Source organism: Streptopelia decaocto (assembly GCF_964273445.1).
Source record: "Streptopelia decaocto genome assembly, chromosome: 3".
NCBI classification, from domain to species: Eukaryota; Metazoa; Chordata; class Aves; order Columbiformes; family Columbidae; genus Streptopelia; species Streptopelia decaocto.
The window spans coordinates 67,510,908-67,533,894 of record NC_138656.1 but is presented as its reverse complement, the minus strand read 5'-3'; the positions used below and the strand labels follow the sequence as shown (position 1 = coordinate 67,533,894).

The 22,987-nt window shown below is 39.4% G+C and overlaps 1 long non-coding RNA gene across 1 annotated transcript; it reads right to left on the bottom strand.

The window, feature by feature from the left end:
• Nucleotides 1-5,789: 5,789 nt before the first annotated feature.
• Nucleotides 5,790-22,585, bottom strand: LOC309437899. The gene is made up of 3 exons (XR_014183671.1): nt 22,162-22,585; nt 13,514-13,608; nt 5,790-5,931 (listed from the first exon to the last, which is right to left on the bottom strand). It is a non-coding gene; the product is annotated as an uncharacterized lncRNA (long non-coding RNA).
• Nucleotides 22,586-22,987: the final 402 nt, after the last annotated feature.

Genomic DNA, 22,987 nt, shown 5'->3' with positions numbered 1-22,987 from the left:
TGCAGGTTTGCAAAGCTGTAGATACCCCTGTGGTACATGGTCTCTACCCAGTAGTTGATAGTGAGACTCAAAAACTACTGAAGTGTAGAAATATGTGAAAATCCTTACTGATTTCATCCAGACTCCTTAGAAGTTACAATAGTCCTTCCACATAAATCTGATTAGTAGCTCTGCCCTTTATCCTGCAGAGGCCTTTAGTACCTTTTCAGGTGAAAAATATTTACTGCAAGCCATCATCAGTTATGTTCCTGGGGAAAACAAAAACTCTTCAGCCATTCCTCAGGGCTGGGAGGAAATAAAAACAAAAATTTACTTTAAAGCTGAACAAACAATCCTTTCTGAAGGATACCTTTCCTCTGCAGTTATTTCTACTGGGAAGTGATTTCTGGCTCTCTCTCCTAGGATCACAGAAAGTCTAAAGAGGAATTAAAAAGCAATTTTATTCTTAAAAAGACTAACATCAAGGAATAAACCTTCAAGGTTATTTCCCTGTGATGACGGGAGAAATGGTTTTCTCCTGTCTTTCCAAAATGTTCCATGACAGGCTGAGAGACAGCAATCTTGCCTCAAATTCCAGTCCTGGGCAATAAACAAATGTTGGTTTACTATCACAAAACATCACCTAAGGAAGTTAATGTTCTGAAATTTTATTTCCAGCACCCAGAGTCCTGAATACTTTTATGGCAGCCTGAAAAGAAACACAGAGTCCAACATGTAACAGTTTTGTTGTCATCATTTATTTTCTTCCATACATTTCACTATATATATATATATATATCTACTTTTAGCTAGAAGAACCAGTGAGGTTTTTGTATCAGTCGTTGGCTAATAAATATTCCACATACTTAGCAGGAGGATTCATGAAAATCTATGGGGCCAACAGAGCAGGTGAAGAGGCCCAGCAAAGTACTGGGAAGCTCCAAAGGGGAAAAAAACCAAACCAAACCAAACCAAAACAAAACAAAAGAAAAACAAACAGACAGACAAGCAAACAAAAAAACACAAGAAAGGTTTTTGTAACATTGCAAAATTTAAATGTAAAAAGTAGAAGAGTTAGTCCAGTAATAGGAGTAGAAAGGCAGAAATAATTACTTTAAAAATTCAGAAAAACAGTGCAGGTATAGATTGTAAAGATTTACACATCAAAAATCTGTAACTTAAACATGATAAGTATACTGGCTATTTGTTTTAGTTGTTTTTTTTTTTTTTTTGCATAAGGAAACAAAGAATTTGCAAGAAAAGAGAAAAAAAATATACTCACGTTACAGTAGCATAACGTAGCTAGAAAGTGAAGCTAAACATACCATTTAAAGAATAATAACAAAGTGGGACACTTTACCAAAGGTAGCAGTTGGACCTCTGTCACTTGCAAACAGTTTGTTTAAAACAGAAATTAATTCCGAAAGTCGTTTGGCCTGTATTATGGAGAAAATCTAATCAGAAGGTCACAATGGTCATTTCTGCTCATTTACAATCTATAAATCTTTGTTACCAAACTTGATCACACTGTCAAGTAAGGCCAGTAGAAAACCAGGGAAACTGATAGACAGAATAAGGTAACAGTAACTATAACACTTAACTCCCAGTGAAGCCGGGACATTCCTCCAAGGGAAAAACCTCCAGCATGACAGAGCCACACATGTCCAGGAGCTGTGGAAGGAACAACTGCTCTGCTCGGGTGGGACTCTCCTCTCTCAGATCTCTACAACTCTGGTTTCTAGTCCGGTCCATTCCCATGAGCTCCAACTGTAATCAAGGCAGATCAAAAAGCATCTGTAGAAGACAATTCATTTCATCTGTCTTCAATATGTGTTCTAGGATGATAATCCATGGGGTATATAAAGAGCCTAGATGTTTGCCTTGGATCAAACGTTTGAGTGGTTTATATCTGCTCACCAGTTGGAAAACACAGAATTAAAATCAGAGGAAAACACTTGCTAAACTGTGGAATAATCTCCCAAGACACGTACAAGAAGCAATTTCATTTGGCTATTGTCCTGGTTTTGTTAAAAACAAGTTTCTCTTTCAGTGAATTTTGCCTGTCAGCTAAAGCCTTCATATTAACTGCATTTTCCTGAAGAACCAGACACATGTTTTGGTAAACCTAGCAATGGAATGCAAACTTACTGATAAGCATGGATGGACATCTCGCGAGAGTGGCAACGAGAAACTGGTGACCAAGAAAGTGACCAACTGTGTATAACATTCCATTCACGTGAATACTTCATATAAAAGTGGGAGATCACGAGGATCTCGTCCCTTTGCCCTTTTGCCTTTGCTTTTTCCCTTCTGCTTATGGCCAACATTAGGAGAGGACCTTGTTAGTCGTCCCTGCGAACTGAGGCCTAGTGAGAGACTGAATCCAGCCCTGGTTGGCTGCAGAGTCTAATCCAGGACTTTGGGTGCCGGCTCTGCAGTTGCTGAGACTTTCAAGATTGGTTTTGTATTATTTTCTCTATTCTTATTAGTAGCATTAGTAAAACATCTTTAATTTTTTCCAACTCTCTTCTCTCTGTTCTTCTTTTCCTCCCAATCGCCTGTCCTGAGTGGGAAGGGGGGAGAGGGAGGGGCAAAAAGGGGGAAGTCGGGGGGGGAGAGGGGGTTAACAATACATCTGCCAGGGTTTTATTGTCACCCTGCAATCTAAACCCTTGACAGCTATTTAAAACAGAATTGGATTATAACACTAGATGTACTAAAGATGTATCCTGTCTTTGGCAGGCTTTGGTGTGTAAAATAAGTCCTTTCCAGTTCAAATGTAAAGGGACAAATTTATTAGGGCTATTTTCCAGTGATCAGCTGTTAATCAACTTCTCCTACAGAAGCTGGGGCAGGGGGGGAGGAGGATGGTTGAATATTTTTCTCTAAAAGTTGTGTCTTGGTTGGAGCTTGAACATTTTATGATGCTTCTGAGCTTCACAGGAAATATTTCTATATTACTTTCACAGTGTTGTCAAGAAACTGCATCAACAGAATAAAGCAAGTAGAGACAGAGGAAAACAAAATGGAAATTTTGTTTCCATTCCAGAGTTTTTGATGTTGCAACCATGATCTATGGCTTCTAACAATTTTCTGGGCAGTAGCTATTAAATAATGCCACATAAATTCATTTATTCTCTTGGCAGATAAGCATTCACAAAAGGCTCCTGTTCTGTGTTTCTTCTTTCCAGGACAGGACAGAGCTTTAAGAATGTTATTTCTAGGGCATTTTAAATCACAAATATGAAAGTGAAATAAATATTTGTTTTGCAAGAAAACCTTAATCTCCAGTCTAACTTTTTTTAATCAGAAACAACTCTAGACAACTGATTCAGATCCAAGATACAGTGACTGAGTATAAGCCTCTATGATCTGCATATTATCTTCCCTTCCATTTCCTTACTCCCCAGCTTATTTAATACTCATTGTTGCTTCCAAAGGAATGGGTTTCCAGCAGAGTGGTGTGTGGCCACTTGTCTACCAAATGAGACAAGTGCATTGTCTGGCGTCTCACAGTGGGTGCTCAGCAAAAGCATGGTTTTCATCAGCCAACCTCCTGCTTGGATGGGTCATAACTATCCAGGTTACTTTTTAAAGTGTTCTTCGCTTCAGAACAACATTTGGGTGTTGGCACCTGAAGGTGGAGTCAGGCAGATACTATAACACTCTCTACCCTCCCACAAGCCCCCCACGTTCTGCAGGAGCTCTGCCTAAGGGCAAAGAGATGCAGCGTCACCATGGGGCCGTGACAAGAGCTGTCCTGCAAGAACACATATTATTACATGGATAAGTATTAACAGGAGACCTGAAGTGCTGTTAGTCCGAAACACCTATTCTCTTATACTTTTACCTTAAAGATTTTTACAGGAATTACATATCGTGAACATAGCTATCTGCTAGGTAATATAAAAAAATGTCAATAGAACATCATAATAGTAAAGTGTCTAAATAAGCACTGAAAGGAGTTACTTCCTAGAAGCATTTCTTGTGTCTATTCAGTGGAAAGTTTTTGGCAAAGCTGGTGTATACAACAGAATTGTGAATGTTGTGATCTACATAACCTGGTTCTGGCTTTTCTGCCCAGATCAGTACTTTTTAATGCCCACAGAAATACAGATAAAGCCCACTGCAGTATTCTGGTTAGTGGGCCAATGCCATGTTGAATGGGTAGGAACCTTTCTAAGATGACCCCAAATTGATTTCTTTCTCCAGCAGAAAAAGCAAGATGAAGCAGGGAGGTGATAAAACGTTCAGATATGGGCAACATTGTTTTGGTTTTGTTTTCACAAGAATTCTTGTTTTGCCTTTCCCCCCTTTTAAAGTATTTCAAGAATTTCTTGATTATATTTAAATATGACTGTAAGAGCCAGATGCCTGAAGTAAAATGCTAGGTATTTAAATCTGGTTTATATCCCCTGCTCTGAGAGTCATTCCTTTGTCATGGCTCTTGCAAGGTACAGTGATAGGAAAAAATAACGGACCATAGTCAAGTAACCCATTCAAAAAGTTTCAAAGTCTGAACACCAGTCTTTGAACCATAAAAGCACATTTTTAAGCACGACCATTTTTCTTAGCCTATAAAACAGTATAAGCTTGTTGTATAGGAAATGAAACATAATTTACAAGCAAAAAAAGGACAAATGTCATTTAATGAACATCAGTGTCTTCTAACATGTATAAAGGGAAGAAGGAATTGTTTTTACATGTAGCAGTGGTCTTGTACTTGTCTTTTTAAGGCAAGGAGCAATATAAAGTTTGTAGGAAAAGCAAATATAGGCAAGTTTTCAGGCCTTTGAGATCTGAAGAAGGCCATGTGTGCCCGAAAGTTCTTCTGTTTCTTCCAACGCCATCTCTTGATCAAAGACAATATACTACCACTTCTTCAAACCTTGTGATTTTTTGAAATCAAATTTACTTTTAAATGTTATAAATTAGAAAGTATTCTTTTGCCTACCCAGATAGTTAATCCGGACTAGGGTAGGACATGTAAAGTGGTTGTAATAGTTAACACATTCAAAATTAGACACACTTATTTCATATAGCAGCATCTACACAGAAAGCTAATTGAAAATAGTTAAACAAGAATAGTTATGTAAGAATAAATTTCCATGTGTATAAATTCTGCAGAATTATCTGAAAGCTGACAGTTCTTCTAGCACCTCAGTGAAATGAAATATGATTGGAAATTGATTATATATAGCACACAACCGTGATTTTAAAACAAACAAGTTTTAAAAAAAAAAAATTCCTTAATTCCAGCACCTGCTGTTTGGTGAAACTCACCATCTTCCTACTTGGAACACTTGCAAATTGTGATTTGGCAGGCTAGTTTAATCTGTTAATATTTACATTTTCTTAGTTCAAATATTTTGACATTTTAGTGACGAAGTTGTGATATTATTTTAGAATGGAGTTATTTTTTTCTTGACACGAGTTTCCTGGTTATACTGAGTTTGATGTCATATGTGGCAACTCTGTTATGCTGTAAGAAGCTGGTTAATAAGAATAGCTACTTAACTCTGATTTTGAGCCCAAAGACAATATTTTATGAGAAAGCAGAACACTAGTTGTTTGCAATATTGTCCCTGTTTCACAAAAAGCCTTTTACAGAAAAATGCACCCTGCACCATTACTGATGAAAAGGTTTTCCTGGATGCCTGATAATTTAATACATGGCTTTTACCTATTAATGGTTCTATCTAGTTGGCCATTAGTAGGCAACTACTGCTACGCAGCCCTGGTAAACAAGGTGATTTATCCTTGGATTTCTGCTGCCAGGCCTTTGGACATAATTGCTTCATAGAGGAGGACAAGAAAAGATGTGCAAAGCTGCATTTATTCAATCTTTTCAAAGGGCACATTGTAAACCAAAGAGGAGAAGCAGGCCATCCATAAAGAGACAGCTGTATGAGTCAAGACGGCAAGAGAAAGCTCTGGAAAGCTCTGATAGCTCTGTAAAGGAGAAGGAAATTAAAATCAGAGCACAAAAAAACAGAGCACAACTTATAAAAATTTACTTTCACCCTCAACCACGAGTTAAAATGAAGACCAGTTATCCCTTAACCCACATCTCCAACACAGAATCTTCTGAAATGCATCTAGTAAAATAGTGTTTGTTTACCCTTTCTTTCTCTTTTTCACCTCTTCCTCCTTTCTGTCCACACTTACTGCATTCTCTGCTGGAGACATTGTATAATGTCTTCTGTTGTCCAGCTGGGATGCTAAGTACACAGTCCAAGTCCAGGACATGTCCAGCAGAAGGCAGTCAACTTTGCTGCCTATGAATGGCATAACTCATTTTTACTATAGTGTGAAAAATCAGATTGATAATGAAATGAGAGAGGAAACATGGTTTCTTGTTTTGTTTCGTTTTTGTTTGTTTGTTTTCTTAAATCAAAATGAACCAGATGGTAAAGCTCTTCTAAATAAACAGGAGACCTCTCACTTTTACTCACCTGACCCGCATGCTTTTTATGGAGGCGATAGTTGCAACAATATCCAGGATGCTCTGTGTGATGCTTCTCTCAAGAAATATTGCAATGCATGGGGTCATACCACATGAGATCTTTTGGCAAAATATGGCTTTTTACTATCAGAAGTGTTTATTGTTGAAAAACAACAGTGGACGTTGTTAAATGGTTAACATAGAGTGTGCCAAGTCTCCAGCTTGAACTTGTACATTTTTATAATAAACACTAAGGAACAGAAACAAGTTGTCGTACATGTCTACAAACTCCAGTCCTTCCTTATTACCTCAAAGCACCAGTGTCAATACTGGCTTTGTAGGCAGGCACAACAACCCTCCTGGCATCACTTCCCAGCCTGGGATCTGCTTCCGTCCCTGCTGCTGATTTAGACACTGAAGCCTGAACAAACTCAAGATGTCAGCCAAAAATATAATAGAAATACATGCTTTTTAGGGAACAAGTTCAACTTCATCTGGGACCTTGTCTTTTGAAGTTTTAGATATATTTCACAACTGCTGCTTCGTTATTGCTAAACTCATGCACGAGCACACATTTAATTTTGTGTGAATTCTACTTGGTCTGCAAATGAAATGAGAAAGGATAATAGAATTGTGTGATTCTCTTTAAATGGAAATTTGCTATGAGATAACCAATAGAATTTTTAAAATGCTTTTACTATCTGCTTATCAGTATTATGAGTTATGTACCATGAACTTCAAGTGCTGAGCTGCAGATCATTAAAAGTAATGGAATTATGATTTCTAGGTCAAAAGCCCAACCTGAGGAATTAATTGTGAAGTAAAAGGACTAAGAAGTGAATGGTACCCTTGATAAGCAAAAATGCTAGTCTAAACAGATGTCCAAATTCCAACTGAATATAATTCAATTGTCCTGCCTAAGTTTCTCAACAGTTTCAGCATGGTATTCTTCTGTACATCCATTAAAAAATGGGGTTAATTTTGCTCTGGATTTAGATAAGGATCAAATTCAGTGGAACTTAACTATATCCAAAATAGCTGCTTTTGACATCACATGTTATTAAATTACTCTTACACCTTGATGTACCTTTTCATATTCTTTGGGAAAAAAAAAAAAAAAAGGAGCAAATTCTCAGTATATGCTTTACAAAACCCAGCTCAGGACTCCTTGATGTCAAAAGACTTTTGCTTTTGAATTGAATGTGCCTTGGAGCACATACACAAAAGGAATCTCTGATTTAAATCTAAATAAAATACTAAAACTTATAAGTCAATATTCTTCTATAAAAAGATTGAATCATTTACTTTTTTATAGTCTACATGCCCCAAAGGATCTGATGAACATAATCAGGGGTTCATCTGTCTTTTGAGCTGTGCGCTTCTGCCCAACTGGTTATCTTACAGCAATGCCACAAAAACATGAGAGATACAACCTTGCAATACATCTGATAGCTAATCAATAAAAGTGAGAAGAAAAGCTGAGAGATTGTGTCCTGTGAAAAAGCAGACATTAGTAGCAGCTTAGAGCCAGATCCCTTAAGGATGACAAGCAGCAAAGTTGCTGCTTTTATTCTTGAAATGAAGGGAGAAAAGTGGAATGATAGATGGGAGCTGTACATTTTCCAAAGTCACTAGTAGTAGGTTTCATTGTGAAAGTTTTAGATTAAAATTCTTAATAAAGTCATTTGCTGTCAATGAGAATGGTGACAATCACTTAAGAGGAGCAAAAAGCGTACAAGCTGCCTCAGAGACTAAATACCTCAGACTCCAATCCCTTTATATTGTTTAGATATCACAAAATCCTCAAAATCTTTGGCTTAAATTCACTATATTTCCATTAGCCTGTGTTCCAAATTAAATTTAGCATAGGAAGCATGACATTCCAGTTGCAATTTTAAATGTTTCAAGAAACTTGAGGAGGTGAAACCAAGACCGATGCTCAAAATTCCTCTGTACCATTCTTTTCATTTAAGCATAGGAAGCATATATATGACAGAACATACTTAGTGTACATCAATCACACGCTATATAGAACACGCTACATTTTCCACAGAATTTTGTCTGTATGTGTTTATCTCTGTGTACATGTATATCTGCAAAGTGTTTTCACATATCTAAAAATACATTGAATTGCACAGAGTTTTATTACATGGAAACTGGGCTTGAGAGCTGCAGCAAGCTCAGTGCACAGACCAGGTTCACTGCTACTTCATCAAACTTCTTATAAATACAGACCCAGACCAAATTATTTTTTACAGTTCATACCTTTTAATACATATGATAGACAAAATTTGGACATTGCAAAGGGTCCCTGAACAGCCTGGGACAAGTGGGACAGTAAGGCCTTCCTTCCTTATTTCCAAAATCACCAGCTGGAGAGCAGGAGGCTGTCCTGCAAAAAGGTTTTTCAGGAGTTTCTGGAGCTTACTGCTTTGATTTCTCACCTTGAACCCTGTTTATCACTGCTCAACATTGATCTTTAATTTTCAGTTGTTTACATCGTGCTTTCTGGAATCCTTGTCCTAGTGCCTGTTCCCAGCCTCAAGCCCCAGCTCTACTTTCTTGGTATCTGCCGACACCCTAAGTAATTTGTTATATCTATATGATGAGGTTTGGAGGATCAGTCCTTCCTGGGATTAACTTTCCTCTACTTAAGAAGTTTTCATAACAGTTACCTCAAAGATCAACAGCTCTCCTTGATGGCCTTAGTACAGACATAGCACATGTAGTTCATTTCAACAAATACGATGGATATTTATTTTATTAAAGGTGTATTCCAAAGTTTCAATTACAGATATAATGGTTCTTTCTATTCTTACACTGGCCTTTTGAAATTGCAGCTATGTTTTTGCTTTGTTTCAAATATTTATGCTTTCTCAAATTCAAGATGAAATACATTTTTTAGTCAGTCTTTGGACACTGAGTGTGTCCTCTGAAGAAACACATGTTACTCTTAAAACAATGGTCTGTCTTACAAACCATCTGAGTCATAAGCAATACCTGCAAGCATTTCTTCACTTTAAGATACAATTTAGCCGGTATCACTCCATAACCAGAATAAAACAATAACTTTTTTTTCATGTAATATAAAAATAATATGAAAGCTGATCATGAAGGCTACTGGAATTTTTGATTCCATGAAGGCTCAAACCTTACCAAGAGAGAAATCACCTGCAGTGCAGAAAGCTGTGCCCTTTTGAGGGTCTTGCACGAACAGACCAAACCTGGTGGTTGTGTTAGACCCACGCCATGCTGGTGTTAAGCCAGAGCAGAGACCCCAGCCAGGCACACCTTATCAGCCCCATTGGCTCCAAGTGATCACTGAACCATGTAACCGGTTGGTCCATTCCTATGGAGCCTTTCCAGATAGGAATGTAGGTATTTTACCCTTAGAAAGTCTAGTTAGCAGAGCCCGTCAAATAAACAAATCTGCCCACAGCCTCCCAGCGCCAGTACTGCATTAAAGATCAGACATAACAACATTCTTCCCCCAGACAGTGAAATTCCCGAACCCTCAACAGCATCAGGCAGAGCTGGCTCAATTCTCTGCAGTGCTGCTGCAGAGCTGGAGCTGTGAGAGATGAAGAGCCAAGCGAGGAGGCAGGTGGCCACCCAGGTGAGCAGCAGACTCAGAAACCTCCATCCCTTTGGCTGTCCCCTAGGTCCCATCTCAGGAAAACAGGCAGAGCAGAAAGGCTCTTAGTGATTTCAGTGGACTACAGCACTGCTCTGAGTTGAAGAAATTTGGTATCACAGAGTGAAGCCTGCAAACCTTTCATCTTCCCTATTTCTTTGTGTCTTGCAATGATAAAGTTTTAAACTGTAAACTCCAGGATGCAGTCTGAAAATTCCTCCCTTTCTGGGCACCACTGAGCTCACAGCCTGTATTTAGCACATAATACATTGTTTTAAAGTACTTAGAAATTATTATTAGGATAATAATTTCTAAGAATAGGCATACTCTCCCCAGTGTACTCAGCCAAATGGATTTCTCTTCAGTGTCATAAAAATTGCTTCTCTAATCTGTCAGCACTCAGCATTTCCCCACAGGTTTGTTGTTGTTTGTTGTTTGTGGGCTTTGTTTTTTAAAGACAAAATGTAATAGCAGTTTTCGAATTTGGTTTTTACTTGAGTATTTTCTGCAAGGAAGGCTGTGTTAGCCAAATTCCAGCTTGGCTGGAATATGTGTCACCTTTATGAAGTCCAAGACTGAGCCAAAAATGCTGACTCAGTGCTTTCAACCCATCCCACCTACATCCCATCACAGAAGACCCTGGTTTCACTCCCCCTTGTCCACTCTGCTCGCCACTCCTCTCCAGCAGTGATCGTGCCAGGTCGGCTCCCCTCTTACAAATGTGAACAAGCTAATGAGCATTTTGTTGGCTCAGAAAAGCAAGCAGCACTTCAGCTGCACTCAGAGATGCAGCTCAAGTCTCTGTAATCTGCTGCTTGGTCAGAGGCATGCAGTGATTTGTTCAGCTGGTTTTGGGAAAGTGAGAAAGCCACCAGCCCTTCTGCTCCCTGCAACTCTACAGCTGAACTTCTTTGCTAATCTTTTGCCCCAGGTTATTGTTTCAAATTCAGGAATGAAAAGCTGGACAGTCAGACCCTGTTTCTTCATCACTTTGTGTTTTCTTTGTACTTTGAGCGCTGCACAAAATGCTGGAGGGACCTGCTGTGTTCACATGCTTTGTGCCTATTCTGTACTCTTCTTCTCCCTCTCTCTGAAAGAAGCCTCTTGGCATGCAGAAGAAGAAGCTGAAGGAAGAAATTTGTATTGTTTAGGAAAAAAAAAAAAAAAAAAAAAAAAAAAGACACTTATTAAATGAACTATTTCCCTTTTTTGCCCCTCTTGTCCAAACCAGAGTTACTGTAATTTCAGAGTAAAGGTTACTTTTCTGGCAAAAGACCAGGTCATGCAGAGATACCCATACAAACTAATTAATCTGTTTCAGAAATAATACAGCCATGTTAGGGCAGTGTTACTAGCCCTGCTCTGGGCTTTCTAAGTTGTTCAGTGTTTCCCAGCTTCAGTGTTTGATTGTTTTCAGTCAAACCAGCTGTAAATAATAGGTGATAGACCACATGTCAGTTATTTTGAAATTTCATAATATGAGGCAGTGGCCAGACAGTGGTTTCACAGATGTTAAAATGATGTTTTATTATGACTTTTTTTTCTACGATTAGCATCTTCATTCATATTTGATTGCAAACATGCCCATGAATCTATATCCCATTTTCAGTGTCTCACATCTCAAGCGTAATACAATTTGCAAAAATCATTTGATATGCACAATCCAACATGCTAAGATTAGCTTAAAGTAATAAAACACAATCATTTAGAACTACTACTCACATTTTTTCCAGCTAACATAACAAAGCTATGCACAGTTGTTCCAAGAGAACAGGGGGGTTTAAAAGTTAATTTGAAGTTTAGCTCAACTTGGCCTGTATTTTCAGTATCTCTGACAATGCTTAACAGCTTTCTCAATGTCAGTGTTGTCTCTGGACCTTCTCAGATTTTTCTTTCCCCAAGTGACTTTCATGTTTCCTTCTAAATACTTTTCTCTGCATCACCTTGCCACCACTAAGTGTTCCTTCAACAATTTCTCCCTTAAACTGATAATACAGGTGGCAAAACTGTCCAAGCCATCTGTGCTCACAGCTCCAATGTTTTACCGGCTGGGTTTCATTCGAGCAGTAGCTGTGACACGTCACTTAGCTGTGCTGAACTGAGGCCGAACAGGACTTTGTGATCAGGACACATACGTAACCCAGATCTGTTTAGAGCTTCACTGACCTTCTATTAAATGGTTCAGAAAATACACCTGCATCTACCAAACATTCCTGGGTTCATATGAAATCTGAAATCTCATACTGCCAGAGGAAAATATTCTCCATAGACATATATTTTAACTGGCTAAGCTTTTTGCTTGGCAAATGCTAATTTTCTCAGGGGTTAATTATTGAAAACCAAGGAGTCCCACTTTTGGGTAGCATCCTATCATCTCATCCCATTTTGTCCCCACCCAGCTTAATTGGAAAACAGACCTATCAGCCTTAATTTAGTCAGACTTTTTTTCATCCACTATATGACCTACATATTTCAATGTTACATGGTGGGAGTTCAGTACTCCAGATCCTTCTGCAGTACAATTTGACAGTTATCTTTAAAATGTAAAAACATCCAGGAACTAGAAACAACTACTATCAGAAATAAGCAGTATTTTCTCAGTATACTTTCTGTTTATGTGAAAATTTAACTCTCAGGCATCTTAAATGTTCTACAGAGTTTCAGTTGCATTTTGTTTTATTTTGGGGAAAGAGAGTACTGGTTGTCAACAAGTCAGTGTATAGCTGTTATGTTTACAAAGAAAACCTCAAAAATGTAACCTACTGTCTGTCTGAATTTGCAGAGAACATGAAATAACAAGTTCAACGTTCTATTTATTTCTACTTATACTAAATTTGATGGCAATAAAGACACTTTAAATCTCAACAATTCCACTGTTCATCAAAGCATGGAAGAAATGCAGGAACAGCTCATTTAAAAAAGAACTACTTAGTGCGTTTGAATGATTACCCTTTGTAATAGATCTTCAATCATGTGTTAATTAAGTGGTTTCCAAGTAATGCTGCAAAAGCAATATAATATGGGTGGTTTTTCTGAACAAGGATTTAAAACTAAAAACACTTGGATAGCCACTTTCGCTTTTGTCCCTAATCTTTCTCCACTATTCAAACATCTGAGTATCTAGAAATGAGCTTAAGATTGGCCTTTGAACTGAGTTTTTTCACCACATTGGTAAAGAAAGATTTGACATTTCTCTGCCATCAGAGAAGAGTTTTGTTTTATTATAAGAAAATCTGCCTGATAACACGTTTCTATATGAACATTTTTCCCATGCTATTTTTCACCATTACATTGTACATGGGGTTGATTAAGGCTACTGAAATTTTATTAGCAATTTCTGCACATACAGTCTTGCCAAAATAAGTGCTTGTAAAAGCTTTTTAAAATTACCTACATTATTGAATCTTAAGCACAAATTGCTACTACTGGAAAGTTTAAAAATCAAAACATTTTACCTGAGATGAGTACAATTCAGCTGCATTCAATATGCAGTTCAACTACACGCACTATACATTCCAGTCTTCTTGCTACACGCATTGCTTGTGATTACCTGAGTGTATAAGAAAGAAATGGAAACATCAAGAACCTCTTTGCTGTGCTAAATAATTACAGTTCTGTTGAAACACAAGGAGCCTGTATGGCAATGCTAACAATGATGGGAGGAGACCTCTCCAGAAGCCACTAAATACCACAGGAAAAATAGAGCACTGCAACTCCAGAGGTTGCCAAATATTACAAAAGTTACCAGGTAATGCTTTGGGAAGGTAAACCCCATATCTTCACGTTAAATCTACACAAAACTGCAAAAGCTTCGTGCCAGCAGGAGCCTTGGAACAAGGAACATGCTTGTTTTTCAGTTATGAGTAGTTGTATGTGGCATACACAGAAATGAAACTAATCCAGGCATGATGCTTGGCTAGTCCAATTCACCACTCTATGAAAAAAAGTGAGCTAAATAGCTGCTCCACTAATAAAGAGAGAACATTCCTCTCCAGGAGGTCACAGTGTGTCCTTTGCTGGCTGCTGTTCATTTGTTGTGCCCAATTATGAGCAAATGTGATACCCCACAGACTGTTTTTCTGGGAAAAAAAGGTGAGGAAGTCTGCTGAACATTTTTAATATATCGTTATTAAAGTTAACTTTGCAGACCTAGTGTTATATATGGTAATGGCTGCATGCCAGATGAATGATTACTGTAAATGTGTCAGTTAAATAGTCCAGTGACAGGTCCATATGCGCTCCATAAAGAAACTAGTTAAGCTAAGCCTGATCAAAACCAGAATGATTGACTCCAAATTTTAGGAGCTGAGAAATACAAAGACTGGTTAGAGATCTGAAATAGACTTAGGCAGATTCTTTTATCTGCTGTGATTATGCTCTCCCCCTCTGGACCACATCTCTGTACATATCCTCCAAACCTACACAGCATCTGTCCCTGAATGCAAAAGCTCATACGTTCTTTGTAGATGACCAAAGCTCTTGGAGATGCTGCTGCTGCTGGATCACTTTATGGCCCCCCAACATCTGGAGCTGCCACTGGTGGAGACTGCAGAAATGATCAGACATAGACTCTTCTGCATGCCGAGTGCAAAACCAAACACCTTGGCAGAGGTGATGGCCACATGCTCAGCTGCTCCAGGGAGACGCTGGAGGGGCCTGGGCTGGAATCGTGTTGCTTTCTCAAAGAGCAGCATGGCACGGGAAGATGGCAGCCCTCAAAGCTATGTCCTGTGCACACGAAAAGGGGTCAGTCAGACAACTGACCTCCCTGCACACCTGTGCTATTCTGAAACAGCAATATCTGCTGGCAAGTACTTCAGATAGAGAGTGCATGTATCTTATGTCCATTGTGTTTCCTTTAACAGAAACGAGAGATTTTACAAAGATGGCCTTGCTGTGTATTCTATGTCAGTTTGGGGTTCAGATTTTGAAGCAGAGTAGGAGATAACATTAACCGAAAATAGTTTAGTATTGGTTTCAGAGGGAATTCGTTTCCCTGGTATGATCAGATTCAAGAGCTTCAATATGTTACTAATTTTCAGCTACAGAGCGTGGCCTTTTTAAGCAATCAGATGACGAAAGAGCCCGTGCATACTCCTTTTGTTCAACAGCAGACCTGACTTTGAAATATTTGAAGCCACTTGTAGTGCAGAATTTGTTTTCACAGTTTTCAGACTCTGCTTTTCACATTACAGTGATCACTTTATGGTTAATACCTGCTCCATGTTCTCCTGAAAACTGATGATTTCTATTTCGTCTTAGCATAGGGGTGAAAGAATACAGACCAACTCGATACTTTGTAGCATAGCTCCCTAATTAAAAAAAAAAAAAAGTGAAGAACTAATCAAAATCCTATGTGTTCCCAACTGGCAAAAAAATGCAAGCAAAAAATACATTCACCTGTGTCAGAATAGGACCTACTGAAACAGTGTCCTGAAGAAACACACAGGAGTTGGGAATGGTTCTTCGCTGGCCTATAACCTCTTTGAATTAAAGTTTTTCAAATCTTTATGCATGCTAAATTAGCTGAAGTAATCAATTCTGAAGTGTCATTGTGGTTCACTTCCTTAATAAAATAACACTATGCAGCAGTAGGAACAAAGCACTGTTTCCTGCCAGTATGCTCAGTATGCCTAGACTCTAAACAGATAAGCCATTTCTCCCTGGGTACCATTTCACAATAGGCAAAGTATTGCTTACAGAAAAAAAAAAAAAAAAAAAATAGATACATGCTTGACTTTTGTACTTTGTTGGCCTATCTTCAAGGGCCGTGTCTTCCATGGCTGTGAAGTTAACAGCTGCTACAACTATAGACTTGTGGCTTGGCTTGTTAAGATTTCAGGGAACTGCAAAGTTTTTCCAGCAATGTCTCTCTTTGTGTTTGTTGATTATGGTTTCCTTTGAGGTACCTCCACATTTTTATGTCCATTCCTTTAGTGTATAGTCTTTCTTCCCATGTATTTACTTAGCTGTGGTCTCTCACATTTTTTCCTGATTCCAAAACTTGAGTTCTCACCCTCTCTAAGCAGTATTTTTATGAGTTTTAAAGCAAGTTCAGGTGGTGTTGAGGTCTCAGGATGTATAAATTCTTAAGTTCTCTCTTTTGCTTTCTGAATTCTAGCAAAGACCAGTTTCTGACATTGTTGAAAAAACAGCAGCAGCAAAGAGCTGGGTTATTCTGTTCCTTGTTTACTTCCTGAACTATCTGTGGTTTTGTATAGTCCTACAGTAGTATTGAAAAGCCTCAACAAAGAGACAGTCCCTGAATTGAAGAGCATATAGGTGATTGTATTAGACGCATGACAAGATATATTAAGTAATGTCAAAATATGTAACAGACAAGTTGTGAGATGGCAGTACCAGGAAAAATAATGTAAAGGCATTGAATGAAACCTTGATTCTGTTAAAACTCTATCATCCCAGGCTACAGTGAAGGCAGCAGTTCCCTTTTAAGGAGAACAACATCACTAAAGTGATGTGCTCATAAAAATGCTAACATGGTCCTTAAAATTATTCTAAACAGATTCTTTAAGATAAGATACAGAAGTATTAAGGCGGTTGTGCATAGCAGTGGTGAGGCTTTATCTAGAGTATTGAGTACAGTTCTGTTTACAAGAAAAGAACTAAATTATTTTAGCTTAAGTGAGCAGAGAAAAAGCTGAGAGAGAATACGCATGCTGCCCGAGATGTACGTTATTATGAGGACAGACATAAAGGAGACCAGACAACGGATTATGAACAAATGCACAAAGGCAAACAGGTCTTGCTGTAGGCTGGAGATCAGCAGAGACTCACTAGCCAGCAGAACAGGCAGATTCTGCAACCACATTGGCAGGACTAAACCCAGACCACTGCTACGAGGAAGCTGGATAAGTTTATGAGGGTCACTGTAAAACATACTGCCACAACAGCAGACAGAACTTCAGCCCCAATCTAGAGAACTGGGGCAAAAGGGTGTCTTCCAAAAGCTTTCTTTGTCCCACATGTAAATTTTGCTCTCATGAGCTCTAAATTAATGGCTCAGGAGATGCCTTCTAGTCTTGTGATCCCATTTTATGCAGAAATCCTCCAGTGCTTGAAGGGTGGTGAGAGAAAGGACAAAAGTATTTCAGGAAAAAAATATTACACTGATAAGCAACAAAGGATAATATCAATGACTCCTAAATAGAGGGGCCACATAACAGACAATTTTTCATAATACTGGAGCTAAACTTATGAGCTAGTGGGAAACAAGGGTACTCAGTATATCACAGAAACTGCTCAGTGTTTTGAAGATCTAGCATCACCTAAATAAATTAATTCTTTCTGTGCTTTACAGTTCAGTCCTCATCTGCTGACATGAAAGGCATTGTTTTCACTGATGTCAGCCACACAGGAACAGGACAGGTTTTTAAGTGAACTATGTACTTAATGAATCAAGTGGTTTGTCCCCATCATTCATTTTAATTTTAAGCCAGATGCAATGTTTCATTCAAATACATGACTTCTTCTTCTGTGATAAATGGCGTGCTTCTAAACCCTGAACTTTCAGGAAAAGCCTTGGAGTTTTGCTTTTAATCTTCAAAGTTTTCACTGATAACAAAAAATTCAAATTCTCTTCTTGGCTTTCCCTATAATTTTCTTCTTGTCATTGAACATACTGAGAGAAATAAACTCGGGATAATTCCTCACAAAACTAAAGACCCCCAATCCCATTTACCTCTTATTTACATAAAATAGACTATTTTATGTAAATTGTGTGCATTAAAGTTCTCCAAAATAACATGTATTTTTCCATTTTTTGTGTAAATGGAATTTCACTGTTGTTATTCTTGAGCTTGTAAATCTTCATTGACAGCTGTGTGACACAGAAATCTCCTTGTATAACATTAATAACTTCAGAGCAAAACACTCTTTTGAAAAAAGGCCTAAATTTTGGCAAAAGCAATCTCTGGGTTACATTCGCCTAACACACAGACTGGTTTGCAGACTTTGAACACATGTGTTGCAGCCCCAGGCTGCATGGAGAACAAAGCCCCGTTTTCCTCAGATGACCCCATAATATCTGGGCAATCCTACTGCAGAGAGAGTTTTCTGGGATTTCTGGAACCTCAGAAAATGTTTTTGTTGTGCCAGACAGACCTACGCACATAATTTCCGTCTCTTCACTTTGAAACACTTGCTATGAATGATGATGTCGTGAAGGACACCCTCTTAGACTCTCAATCACTTAAACACTCATTACCTCAAGGAAAGCATACCAGTTATTAGCGAATGGCAATCATTAATGTGGCCATACAAACATTTTAGTTAATTGTTAAATTAGTCCTAATTAATTCAGTTACTCCTACCTAGAATATTGCATGCTGTTAAGGGGGAATTTAACAACTCTACAAAGGCCTCAGCTTCAAAAGCCTGGTACAGTAGAGCTTCCTTGCGACTAGGCAGCTTTCTGCTGAGAATTTTGGTTCAGGCCCATCTCTGCCAGTAACTAAGAGTCCTGGGGACCAGTATCCTTCAGGAACAGGCTCAGCAGGAGCAGAATAGCTGCCAGAGCTGTTTCTTTCTCATCCTAAAAGAAACGGATCCTACCAGAATAGCGCATGATGGAAGTTACTAACCAAGAATTACAGAGGATATTTCTGGCTTGCTTGCCTCAAGCCAGACAGTTTTAGCTCCTGTTAGAATATGTGTTTCAAGGAGTATTTCAATAAAGCCTTCTACCCATGTAATGATTAATAAGGTTATACTAAGAACCCTGGAGGCAGAATTTTCTTTTTGAAAAATGATAAACCATGGCAATATCTGTAATATCCTGAAGGCAATGAGCAGGGCAGAAAAGTTCTATATGCTCATTCAAAGGAATAAAGACTATGTTCAGACAACAACAGTAATTTATAATAAAGGCCTAGGGGGAAGGACTATCTGAAAACCATAGAAAATATTTTTCAGAACCTATTAATCATTCAGGTTGTTTCTTAACGCTTTTGAAGAAGTAAAACAGCATTTTCCAAACTAATGTTTTCAGCAGTTTCCTTCTGCTGGATTCATAGTCTTTTCACAGAATCACACAGAATCACAGAATGTTAGGGATCAGAAGGGACCTTGAAAGATCATCTAGTCCAATGCCCCTGCCGGAGCAGGAACACCTAGATGAGGTTACACAGGAATGTGTCCAGGTGGGTTTTGAATGTCTCCAGAGTAGGAGACTCCACAAACCCCCTGGGCAGCCTGTTCCAGTGCTCTGGCACCCTCACTGAGAAGAAGTTTCTTCTCACATTTAAGTGGAACCTCCTGTGTTCCAGTTTATATCCATTGCCCCTTGTCCTACCATTGGTTGTCACTGAGAAGAGCCTGGTTCCATCCTCATGGCACTCACCCTTTACATATTTATAAACATTAATGAGGTCACCCCTCAGTCTCCTTCTCCAAACTAAAGAAACCCAGCTCCCTCAGCCTTTCTTCAGAAGGGAGATGCTCCACTCCCTTAAGCATCTTTGTGTCTCTGTGCTGGACACTCTCAAGCAGCTCCCTGAGGGTCCCAGAACTGGACACAATATTCCAGATGCAGTCTCACCAGGGGGTGATGACAACTTCTCTGGACCTACTAACCACCCCCCTTCTAATACACCCCAGGATGCCATTGGTCTTCTTGGCCACAAGGGCACAGTGCTGGCTCATGGTCATCCTGCTGTCCACCAGGACCCCCAGGTCCCTTTCCCCTATACTGCTCTCTAACAGGTCATTCCCCAACTTATCACAGAATCACAGAATCACAGAATCACAGAATCGACTGGGTTGTAAAAGACCTCAGAGATCATCAAGTCCAACCCTTGGTCCAACTTCAGTCCATTTACTAGATCATGGCACTAAGTGCGATGTCCAATCTCAGTTTAAAAACCTTCAGAGACAGTGAGTCCACCACCTCCCTGGGCAGGCCATTCCAATGCCTGATCACCCTCTCCGTAAAGAATTTCTTTCTAATATCCAGCCTAAATTTCCCCTGGCAGAGTTTGAGTTCATGCCCCCTTGTCCTATTGCTAACTGACTGGGAGAAGAGACCAATCCCCACCTGGCTATAACTTCCCTTCAGGTAGTTATAGAGAGTGATGAGGTCACCTCTAAGCCTCCTCTTCTCCAGACTAAACAACCCCGGCTCCCTCAGCCTCTCCCCATAGGTCTTGTGCTCAAGTCCCTTCATCAGTCTTGTTGCTCTTCTCTGGACCCGCTCCAGCACTTCAATATCTTTCCTGAACTGAGGGGCCCAGAACTGAACACAATACTCCAGGTGTGGCCTCACCGATGCAGAGTACAGGGGAAGGATCACTTCCCTTGTCCTGCTGACCACGCTATTTTTGATACAGGACAGGATACCATTGGCCTTCTTGGCCACCTGGGCACACTGTTGGCTCATGTTGAGCTTCCTGTCAATTAGTACCAGGTCCCTTTCTGCCTGACTGCTCTCCAGCCACTCTGTGCCCAGCCTGTAGTGCTGCAGGGGGTTGTTGTGGCCAAAGTGCAGGACCTAGCACTTGGCCTTGTTGAACTTCATCCCACTGGAATCAGCCCATTTTTCCAGTCTATCCAGATCCCTTTGCAGAGCCCTCCTGCCTTCCAGCAGGTTGACACTCCCTCCCAGCTTGGTGTTATCAGCAAATTTGCTGATGACGGTCTCAATCCCCTCATCTAAATCATCAATAAAGATGTTAAACAGGACTGGACCCAACACTGACCCTTGGGGGACACCACTAGTGACTGGCCGCCAGCTAGATGCAGCCCCATTCACCAGCACTCTCTGGGCCCGGCCCTCCAGCCAGTTCTTAACCCAGCAGAGAGTGCACTTGTCCAAGCCATGGGTTACCATGTGGTTGTTCCTGCCCAGATGCAAGACCCTACCCTTGCCCTTATTATATTTCATTAAATTTCACCCCACTGAACTCTCTAACCTGTCTAGGTCTTGCTGGATTTTTTCTGGAATGATCTGTATTTCGTACTTGGGAATTTTAAAAGACTCCCAGTATTTCCTGTATGAATGGACAGAACATCTTTTTTGTGATGATCGTGGTAAACACACAATCTCTTCTCAGCTGAGGACATTATTGACTTAGCTCTCTAAACTATTATACAAATTTAGGATATTAAAGCCCTATAGCACAGAAACAAATATACACCATAAAGCAGTATTTTCCCAGCATGGTGGACACAGTCTGATTAAGACACACAAAACATAGGAGACTCCACATCTGAGACAACAACATTTGTTCTAGTCTTCTTCTTTGGTATCTTTAACCTTCTACTTTGCTGAACCAGGCAGGCTGCCCATAGGTCTCCTCTCCTGGACTGGTTGAATTCAAGAAGAATCCTGGCCTCCTTCCTCTTGCAGCATGAGGCCTTCTTCAAAAGTACTTGGATGTTCGAACACACTGTTCTGCATCTATATTACCTCCAAAATATGTTGTAGCCTAAACAGCTCCATACTTTCCCATCTTTCCTAGGGTTTCTTCAGCCTCCTTGCAATACTCATCACCACCTTCACCTTTGGATTTCCAGATCTCCAGGGTGTGGACCCCTCAAGCCCCCAAGATTTCTACATGCTTATAGTGTCTTTCCTGTTGTCTCTTTACAGCTGTTCCAACTTTAAACTTACATAGCATTTCTCAGTCATGTGCTCCATCTGGATGTTACACCACCCATATAGAATTAGCTTCAATAGAGCCATAGCCCCCATAAAAAGCAAAGGAACAGACAGAAGTATGTGTTACAAGCCCAGAAGACATCATTACACCACCCGCATAACCCACACCTACCAGCATCACTCTCATGAAATTACGCACTAATTACTGGTTAAGCAAGCGTGTAGCTTCTAGAAGGCTTGTGGCTGCCTTTCATAACTTCACTTTCACTCTCCCAAAGAGACAGACTTTCCAATCTGCACAGTGCCATGAATAAAATTGATTCATAACAAGCACATATACGCACATTGGTCCTATAAAGAAGAGCATATCAAAGTGGTTTTTAACAAACATAAGAGTGAAATTGCATTTCTAAGGAAAAAAGAAAAAGCACACCACATTCTTTTCTTGTCTATAACAATTCTAGACACTTCAACTTCAGTTACACTTACCTCCTGCTTTATTCCAAGAAGATAGTGAAGACAATCCATTCCACCAATAAAAGTAAGTATTCATAAGCACACTAGGATCCTTCAGGCTGGAAGAAGTTTCTATAAATGTAATACATACTATATTAATGAGGCAAACTACTTGGATATATCCAACTATGAGCAGACAGATTCAGATGCAAAACAAATTCCATTGTACTTAGTAAGCTCCTACAAGTTAAAAAATAACTCTTTTCTCTTCTACACGTAGGTTATACTGGCATTTTTTTTCAGCAACAGGGAGATTATCTCCTGAATTTGTTGAGAACACAAGAGCAGTTTTCCAAGGAAGTGGTCATCCTGACCCATGTTCATTTCATCAGAGTAAAATGTTCTGTTCCAAAATTTCCTTTTTTTTCTCTTTTTCAAGGAAGTCAAGGAGTTTGGTCTAGGTAGATACGACTGAGCTCTTGGCAGTATGTATCTAAACTATCTGCCTATACCAAGGGTTACCAAGCTCACCAGAGCCAAGCACAGTGTTGGAATCAGCACTGGAAAAAGCATTGGGGATGGGTAGCTTCCAGAAAGTAGTTTACAAATTACTCCTCCTAATAGCATAGTAGTTTATAACATTCAGCATTGGGCTCCTGGCTGCATTCTTGTTATTGAAAACACTTAAAAACAATAGTTAAGATGAATGACCGTAAGATTGCGGGTCAACTAGAAAATTACGTTGTCATTAATTAGAACAAAAGAAATTTAAACTGTTGTGACTACAATAACCTGTGATTGCAGTAAGCAAAGCCTCGTGCCTCCATGCAGTTCATTGTCAAATCACAGCCTAATAGCT